The sequence below is a fragment of the Xiphophorus hellerii genome, chromosome 21 (assembly GCF_003331165.1).
Source record: "Xiphophorus hellerii strain 12219 chromosome 21, Xiphophorus_hellerii-4.1, whole genome shotgun sequence".
Taxonomy (NCBI): domain Eukaryota; kingdom Metazoa; phylum Chordata; class Actinopteri; order Cyprinodontiformes; family Poeciliidae; genus Xiphophorus; species Xiphophorus hellerii.
This window is the reverse complement of record NC_045692.1, coordinates 4,281,463-4,291,961: the sequence shown is the minus strand read 5'-3', so window position 1 is coordinate 4,291,961 and position 10,499 is coordinate 4,281,463.

The window sequence follows — 10,499 nt, the reverse complement described above, 5'->3', positions numbered from 1 at the left end:
GTTTCAAGTTAGAACTTCCACAAGATCTAAGCAGCGGGAAAACACATCAGAATAATGTCACAGGAGGACTGGAGCTGTCATCATACGGAGAGCAAAGACTTGTTGAGCCATTTATGCAACCACAACTGTTGATGTTTCTTTAAAACTGCAGAGCTGGTTAGATGAGGAAAACTGGGCACTGTGGACCAATGAAATCTGCTCCCAGTTCAAATGAGAGGTGGTTCCCATAAACAGCCAGATGGCATTTCCAGGAAGAAGATTATCAGAGAGAGGAAGCTCATCTGAGTGGTTTTCAGGATGCGGCAGATGAACGATCAATGAAGCTTCTCCAAAGTGACCAGAACTGTGGTGTCCTGCTGTGGTGGGAGCTGATGAGTGGACCGACCCTGGAGTCTTCACTGAATGGACAGAGAACGTGGCCAACAAAGAAAGCAATCACATATGGTGGCTTAAATCAACTTTGTTGATTCCACTAGAGCTAGTAGCAAAGAACCACAGATGTGACAACATTCAGTTCCTTCTGTCAGCATCCAAATCTGATGCACAAAATACCACAAAGTCTTCAACATCAGAACAATATGAAACGTTTAAAAGGTCAACTCACATCAGGTTTATTATTTTTAGAGTTAAACTGTTTAATTCAGCACACCAAGATTCCTCCATCTCTGACATGGTTCACGTTTCTTCCTGGCGTACAGAGCTTGCTGTACTTTCTCCCATTCTCGTTCTTCAGGCGTCTTGGGTTGGGCTTTTTCTATTTCATAATCCACGTGTGCAACATGAATACTCTTACGAGGTTTCTGTTCTACAAAATACTGATGGTGACAGAAAAAGACAGAGGTTAAAAATAGAGAAAAGATTTCCTTTTGTCAAATATAATAAATCTTGATGGAACAAATCTGTAAACTATGTCTGTAAAACTCTGCAAATGTTACTTATTAAACCCAAATGGTCAGTTTGATTCCTGCTACTTGTGAAGATGTGTTCTGAATATTGACCCAACCAACATCAGAGTTTAGTTATGTTTCATTGTTGGACAAAAAGGATATTAATGTCTAACAAAGTGTTGTCATGTCAGTCCAAGAAGAGGGAAATGAAAACAACAGAGCAAAGAGTTATTAGAAGCAAATGAGAAACCATGAACTCCCATAAAATCCCTTGTGAACAATCTGCAGGCCTGCATCAGGACTGGTTCTTTACTGAGGAACTGGAACAAAAGAACACGTTCCCAAAGCTTTCCAAAGCACAAATCCCTCTTTAATCATCTGAATGACATCAAACGTCTCCCATTCCTCAGAATCCAACTAAAAGCTCCCAGCTCAGTCTGAACTGAGCTGCTGTTCATCAGGTCTGATTCTGGTTCTGGAGGATTTGAAGCAAACAGCAAACAGCAAACTTTACAGCCTGTAGAAAAAATGCCAACGTGCCTGTATGAATGGAGAGCAGGTCACAGTTTAATCACAGACACCTGCTTCTGCAGGAACAGCTCAGACTCTGATTGGCTGTTAGGAGCTGCACATTGTTAAGGGCAGGGAAAGGAATGAACGCGTCCATCTGCAGGTTGGGTTCACCATCAGCTGGAGCCAAGCACGGCCCATCGTCTCTCATTAAACACAAAGTGACTCGCTACTGGAAACATACAAGTCAGTTCAACCAACCACAGACTAACAGGCAGACTTTATTAGGCTAACCAAAATTCTGTAATTCTCTTATATGTGAAATGGACAAGAGCCATGTGTTTGCTGAAGGGAACACTCCCTAGAATAAAATCAAACTCTGTTCCAGATGTTTTTAAAACGCTGTAAGTGAGAGTGATGTCGGAGAGTTCTGAGCACTAAAACCTATTTTATTGGTAGGTGTCCTAACGTCCCCTCTGGGGTCCTCTGGTCCAGCACTGCTGGTTAAACTTCAACAACAAGCAGACATGTTTGGAGATCAGCTGCTGGTGTCTCTGGCTGCTGCTTTGTGGGTTTGAGCTTCTGCTTTGCCATCAGAGGAGGGAGCTGCAATGATGCAACTTTGTTTCCCCAATTAGAACCTGAAGAGAGCCTGTCCATAAGAATGACTGTGATTCCTAAGTACCTCCCAGATATGATGCTTGTTGTTCCATTTCACTAGAATCATCAGCAAACAACTGCTTTAAAATATCCTGCAGAGATAAAAACCTAAACTAACAGGACAGTGAGCTGTATGGATCAAAGCAATGAAGGAATCTAAGGGGAACAGATCCAGACAATGATTAGTTCCACCACAGACTCCTTCACAGTTAGTTTTACTGCAGCTCTCCATCATTTTGATCTTCTTCAGGCTTTAGGCATCACCCTCCACACAGAACTCAAACATTAAAGCCTAAATGTTTTTTTTAATCAATCTGTATTCAGCTGTTCTCAGATCGGCTGCAGACATTTATCCTCTTTTACTTTTCTCCAGACTCCAGTGTTGAAAATGTTATAAAGTCCATGTCTCTATCTGAATGCTCTGTGTAAAGCTGCCTTCTGCATGTTCCCCACTGACAACTTAACATTTTGTTCTGATTATTTTCCACCAAATCTCTATGACCGCAGCCCAGGTTAGACCCTAAAACGTTGTCCTCCAGGTAAGGGGTGTTTACTGTTTACTTCGGGACAAATTGCGACAAACCCACTGAATTGATTGACAGGTTGAACGTCTTTCTGATTATCAGTAAAATCACTGATTTCCTCTGATGCTGACCTGTTTGACGCTTTATCTGCCAGCTGAACCAATAGGAAGGTGAGCTCTGTCTTTCAGATGGTTGAGAACAAAGTCAGAGCAGGTGGAGCGTCTTTGTCTCCACAGTTTGTAGGAATCAGCTTGATGGGGTCAGAATGTGAACCGATCAGTGAAATTCCCCCTGAGGGGAGGAGAGGCAGCAGCTCTTCTACAGTAACAAGACAAATCATTTCTGATGCTGTTGTTGTTAGAGAAGTGAATTTATGAGCTTTCCTCCTTCTGCAGGTATTTTACTTGGAGGAGTTTCTGAAAATGTGCCACTGGCTGCTGGAGTCAATGTTGAGTTCTGTGTGCAACAGAGTTCAGACACACTAGAGAGTTAACTTAGTGCATGATTTAATGTGAGCACCTGACTGGCTTTGAACAGGAAAAACAAAGAAAGAAGATGGATTGAAGACTGTGTGAAAATGTGGAAGCAGAAGCAGGATAAACGAGGGTCTTTATATATCTAACCCAGGTCTCTTTAGCCGACCTAATTGCTGTTTGTTAAAGCAGAGATTAAATGGAATGATCTCTGGGTCTTTTCAAAGGAAAACTGATCTGCAGCGTGTTTAGAAGCACCTGCTCTCTTAGATGTTCTGTGACTAAAACTTAATACAGCATAATAAACACAGGCTGCTCTCCATACTGTCTCTCCACTGCAGGAGCTCAGGCCCTGATTAAACTTCATGGAAACTGCTGGATGACACACACAAACCTACTGCAGCCTGCATCAGTTCAGTGTGTCCACCAGTCCATTAGAGCTCAAACCAAACACACACAGAAGGAGTGTGTGAGCAGTAAGAGTGATGAGAAGGTGCTCAGACTCCTACTACTGTTCCTGTTCCTGGTTTGGAGAGAGTCAGATCGGGTCTCTGTTGTCATTTTTCAGTCTCATTCTTCTCTTCCGAGGAGTTCACTTGTTTTCCAGGCTCTGTGTTAAATCCAGATCAGTGGGGCTCATGTGGTTAAAGCAGGGAAATATGAAGGTGACTCTGGTCATTGTAAGAAGGAGCTGCTAGATATGTGTGACCACATCCCAAAGTTGTAAAATACTCCCTGAAACCAGCCTGTCTTTTCCCACAATCCTCTGTGATTTGGGACAAACAGGAAAATGGTAAAACCTTTTAAACTTGGCTAAGTTTGGCTGAAAGATTCTTTAAATCTGACCGGTAAGTTTCTTCATTACGGCTCATATGTTGTACGCAGAGTTCAGCTGCTCAGCGCCTTTTAATCTAATAATACTAGAAAGATCATTTAGTGATTCTAGATGAATCTCTGAGTTATTATTAAAAAGATGCATCAGACAGTGAGATGAAATAAAACCTGTATTTGTGGCTGAAAGGACACAGAAATGTCTTCTACCTTCTTATATTGATCTGCAGCAACAACAGTAGCTGCATTTCCATCAGTCACATAATTGCACAATTTGACATTTTGAAAATAATTTGCTTAAAACAAACACAGCAATCTTGGAAAAAAAACCAACTTGTTTTTTGGTAAACCGTTTAAGAATGCACACATTTTTAACGGAAACACTGTTGGTGTCTAAACTTCCTTTAATGATCAAACTTCCTGAATCTCTCATTATGTTGATTTATCCCAAATGAAAACGACTGCATGCAACTTAAAACTGAGACATAATGAGAACCAATCAGCTCTGATCTAAATGAATCTCAGTAAACAAACCCTGATACCTCTGAGAAGATTTCCATATCACTGCTTGGACTTGTTATGCACACAAACCTGTAATTGTGGCTTTGGAATAATGTGGTTCGTTTGTATTTAAAGGGGTTGAGGCCTCGGTGCCACTGTTTTCTTTGGAGGGGACAGACTTTTGTCAAATATAGAAGCATTGTGAGATTTATGGCCATAAAACTTGTGGAGAAACCCAAAGTCAAACTCTGCATACAGGAGTTCACAGACTGTTCTGGTTCCAGTTCTGTTCATGGACACTTGACTCCTATGTTTTAAGTGCTTGAGCCAAATGGGAACATTAAAAAGCACACAAAACACATCTTTGAGAAAATCACATCATCATAAACTGGAATATTTTTAGCTGCTTTGATTGGCCGGTTTCAATGCAGGTTGTCAATTTATGTAAAAATAGAAGAACAATAATGAAACCATGGGATCAACACTTTACATAAAACCTTGTAGGAAATACATGAAGGCTGCTGTGAGGATGTATCTGATTCATCTTGACCTGCTGGTGAGAAGAACATGTGGATGAAAAGAGAAAACTGAGATGGAGACGGATGTTGCTTGGAAGATGGGAAATGGAAAAGGTGGGAAGAGAAGCTGATGGGAGGACAAAGAGGACAGCATGTCAGAGTCTGAGGTGAGTCAGAGCTGGTTCCCTTTTCTCCCATCGTTAGGAGCTTCGGCCTGAGACCTTGATGTTGGTGCAGCTCCAGTGCTGCTGCTGCCAGACCAATCAGTGAGGAAAGGAGAGGAATATTGCTGCTGGGAAATAATGACATCACTATGAAAGACATGAAGAGGGAAAAGAGACTTTCCTGCAAACAGACACATTCAGTTGAGAGCAGATTCACCTGATTTATTCTGGGCCCAGCAGAGTGCAGCTCTGTTGTTCTGATTACAGTCGTTGTTTTGCTGGTCTTAGCAAAATAATGTTTGACTTATTAGGTTTAAACTTTGATCCTTAATAATGTTCAAACAGGTTTTACCTGTCTCAGAAGAAAAGTGAGCTCTTATCACCATCTACATGTCGGCTGAGCTGCAGTTCATTCTCTCCACAGCAGAACTCACATGTTTGACCCTCAGTTATCGTTTTCTTTAAGAGCCTCAGTTAACCCCACACTGTGCACTAACATGCAGCCACAGCAGGCTGCAGGTATGCAGCAGTATCAGCCTCAGCAGGCGGCAAGAACAGAGATTCATGACTGAGAAACATTGATGGTCATCTGCTGACCCATGTTGGTTTTACAGGAGGAGGAATTTCTGTCTGACCATTCGATCTAAAACCTCGTGTTCATTTGATTTGCTTGGAGCCGACTGACCTGCTGCACAGGAAGGGTGTTTTACAAGAAAACTAAATGTACTGGCAAATGGTAAACTGCATTCAACTGTATAATAGCCAATGTGCTCTAATGTAATTATTCAAACATTTACTGAAGCAGGTTGGATTTGTGAGGCATTTGTGTCCTTTAAGTTCAAGAAGCTGAAATTCCAAGGGAGAGATAAAAAAAAAGTTTCTATAATTAGAGAAAACTAAAAGTAACATGAAACACATTATGCTTGATCACATTAAAAGCCTTGTAGAGCTCAGCATCTTGAGGCATTTCTTTCCTATCTTAAAGCAGTAATCTAAGGCAAGAAGGCAAAACCTGATCCTCAGATAATGGCTGTCAGTAACCCATTAGGCCCAAACAGGAATGTGTCCAGAGCTCCAACAAAGAAAAGCAGCTCTTAGGGAGTATTTCTCTGACCACTTGGCTGTTTAAGAAGTTGGAAAGTGAGAAGATATTTCTGTACAACTGTTGAACAGACCAAGACATCCAGACTGAGTTTTTCAGACACCAACCCTTTAGCTGACTCCCAGAGCTCTAAGGACTGATCAGCCTGTCTGCAGCCTGTGTCCCTCAGCATTGACTAAAGAGGGCTTAGTTTCAGCCTTGAAGCAGGATCTTCAGAGGAATGAGAACCCTCAGCAGAGTGGTCAGAGCATCAAGCAGCCAGACTTTAGCCTGACAGCATTTCTCCTCCTCAGAAAGCTCCAGTTTCTGGAAGGCACAGCTCCACTTCCTCATCATATAACTGGTTGTAAACCAGTCCCTGTGGACCACCACTCATTATGGCCAAAAGCTGAAAAGCTCCCCATCCACTGCAGAACCACTCCCTACCATCAACACCTACTGAGGCCTGACATGGAGGTTCTGACCGTCGCCTCGGAGGATTCCCTTTGGTTCTGCTGCCTTTGCTTAATGAGTCCCCAAACATTTCTCTCTGACTCTTTTACACATTAGAAGGTTCTTTCTTCACTCATTTCATGTTGACCTCATGCTGGACTTCCTCATCAGCACCTCAAAGGTCCACAAGTTCTCTCACTGGAGGATTAAAGTCTCTGGCACTGGTGTTGTGCTTTATGGTTTGTTTGTCTTCAGACCCGGCCACATGGTTTCTCTCACCAGACAGACTGATTGGTCAGTTTATGATGTTGGATGGAACCGACTTTTTTACAGATCCGTTCTCTGTTCACTGGCTGGGCCTCAGCAGAACCTGGTAGCAGCGTCTGCTGCCTGCTCAACACATAATATACTGGCATCCTCTGTGGACCAGTGGTTCTTTACTGGAAATGACATCAGCTCATAAAGGGACAGGCCTCATTACACAATTACTCTGCTGCTTGTTGGTTTTCTTAACCAGGAAGAAAGTCTCACAGCCCTCTTTCATTTGGTCATGGTCTGAATCTTTCTGTCAAAATTGATTTTGTTTTCATTATCAGGTGAATTCCCATCATGCCTCTCTTTGGACTGGCGGCCCATTAAACCAGGACAAGTTGCTGATTAGAATCACACACCAGCAAACAGTCAAAATATATGCAGCTACCCTGAACTCTTTCCCAGACCTACCATCTTCCATCAACCAAACTGATTGAAAAGTTGAAGGGAACTTGTAGGTTCAGGGGTCAAACTTTGGCTTTAAGGCCTTAGAGATTCGTCTGATTGTCTTAAGTTCTGTTGATACATTGAGGGGAAACAGTTCCTGACATCAACATGTTCTGCAATAACAACATAAAGTCTTTATGGTTGTTAGAAGGTCTTTACCTGAAGCTAAAGGTCCCACTGGTGAAAAGTTTTATCTTCTATTGATCTTTTGGATTTCCTCCTAACATCCATGAACACAACATGTTTAACACTGACTGATGTTTGTACTAGCAAAGACTGGAGATGAATATTACTGTTTAATAGTTTCTGAAATGCATCTGAGAACATTGAACGCATCATGATGGCAAGTTACTCTATGGAGTCGTAAATAGAGAGACTGGGTCGGTTGAAAAATCAGAAAAAGTTACTCCAGGTGAACTAGTTACTTTAATTTGACTTGGACAAACAATAATATCAAGGTAAAGTTAAGAAGTCGAGGAATTTGTGTCCCTGATGGATCTTCGAACTTCGGGTGGAATAATATACATCTGTTAAACACCTTAGACTATTCAACTCATCATTTTCAAAGACGCTAATTGAAAGCTAAGATACCCGTCATCGCTGACCTTCCTCAGTTTCTCTTCAGTTCAGTTTCAGATGACTGTCAGCTGCAGACTTGAGGTGATGCTGAGGCTGATCAGCTGGAGAACACAGAGGTGGTGGAAACTCCAGGCCTGATGCTCCATTTGTCAGCAACATCATCTCCATGTCCATTTACCACAAAATGAGGAAAACGGAGCGTCCCTGGCTGGTTTCTGTGGTAAAGTAAAGGTAATGGACTGAGTCGCCACATGAAAGGCCGGGCAAAAGGCAGGATAGAGAAACAAGAGAGAAAGAGCAGCAGGAACCTCAGAAAGAAAAAGTCCAGAGTTCTCAGCAGGAGTCCTTCTGATGCTAACGCTGAACAATTAGACACATTATCCAGACAGAGCTCCTTAGACTGGGCCCTGGTTGGGACACGGTCCGTAAATAAAAATGATTGCAGCGTACATGGAGACGGGAGACGGAGACATTTCAGTTTAATGGTTTCTAAAATGCATCAGGGGAACGCTGAAAGACCCACTATGGCAGCTCTCTCAGACTGGGCCGGGTTTTTGGCTGTTTGGCTCTGTTTCCACCTTCTGCTAAACAATGGCTTCTCATAGGTTTATGGAGATGAATATGAATTCATCACACAGAAGGAAAGAGCCTCATCAGACCTTTCTACACAGCACCATGAATCTCCTGGATCTGAGATACAAGCAGAGCTTTACTTCTTATAAATCTTCAGACTTCCAACAAGTTCTGTTAAAGCGTTCTGGTCGTCAGGAGGGGAGCAGATTTTTGATTTGGTGGCTGCTCATGACCAAGCTGGGGAAGTCATTGGCTGCTCTTTACACACATGGCAGCTCACTTTTCAAAGGACGTCAGAGAAACATGAAGAAAGGGAAAACAGGGATTTGTTATCTTAACTCAGTTAAGGCCAGACGGCCTCCTTTCTCTGCATTAAATGAAGATTTATGAAAGCTTCCCATTCCTGTGCTTATATTGTGCAGTGCCATTTAATACATTACATGTAAAGTACACACACACATAGTTTTAAAGCGTCATTGCTCATGTTAAGTACCTTGGTATATGTGGCTGATCCTGTCTGTTCATTAACCAACCTGATCTGTGAACACATGTTTCTGTCATCTTCAACTGGAAGTAAATAAAGAGCAACATCTGGGCCGACGCAACACACTCCTCATGGAACAAGCTGACAGCATTTCAATAACTGACAAGCAGAACCAGAGGGTCCATCAGTACCAATGATAACAGTCCATCAGAAACTCACTGGAAGAAAAAATACACGTCTGAAGAGTCCAGAAACCATTTTTACAGCAATCTGAGTGGAATCAAAACACAGCTCAGATTCCTTAAAGTGAAACGGAGTCAAAAAACACAGAAAAGTCGGAGCAAATGAAATACTTGGTCATTTAACACATGACTTTAACTGGCCTGAGTTGGACAATGGAGGCAACAACAAATAAGAGGATAAAAGCAGAACTATAACATTTAGATGTGCGCTTTAAATATACAACATAACATGTTAGCACTAGTTTACCTCTAGTGAAGGTCAGAGAGAACTTAATTAGAACATTTGTGAAATTTATTGAACGTCTTTCTTCTGACAACACAGAGCTTAACACGCTGTAAATGTGAATCCAGCTGTGTTGATATCTGTCTACAAGCCCTCTCTACCACTGTAACAATGACAACAGTGTTGTTAAATTGTGAATGAACTTTTATTATAACAAACAGGAAATTAAAAAATAAATAAATCAATTTTGGGGGATGTTCTATGTAAAATCTGGATTTAATCGCATTCAGATTCTGAAAATGATCATAAACTGACTTTTTCTGCGGAAAGACCCTCTGATGTGTCTGAATCAAAAACATTTCTACAAAGAAGAGTGGGCCAAGATTCAACACATGTGATGCAAAACATCAAATTCCAGTAATCGCCAACGCTTGACTGCAGCTGTTGCAGCGACAAGAGACACAGTTATATATATAGAAGCGTTTTGACACATGGCTAGGTTTTGTTGGAAAGCCTTTTCCCCTTTATATATGTACAGTATATATTATCTCAGAATAGCATGTTGTGTTCACTCAGGGTATCTTTGTCTGATTACACAAATTTATTGTTCTGACACCTTTAGGTGTCACAAAAAAGGAGCAAATTAATTTTTACAGGTACTTGTATCTGCATTGCAGGGGTTCACATGAAACTGGAGTTTTACTATTTTTTGACCATTTTATACTTGTGTGATACATAAAACATTGTCAGCTTCTGGTCTGGCTCTTAATGCATGAGTCTGCTTTATGTTTGAGGTGAGACAGGAGATCCAGTGAGCTGAATTACAATGCAATAAACCAACGGGATTCATAAATTAACTGAGGTTGGAATGTAGACAAAGTTCTTCAAATTCAGCTGGGATAGTATGCAAATACGGAAAGTATTTGTTGAATGACTTACTGCTCTCTAGTGCTCTCATTTACAAGATGAAATACATGAACTGGAATATTTTTTTACTCTGAATCTCTAAACCACAGGAATCCTTTTTAATGATCCTC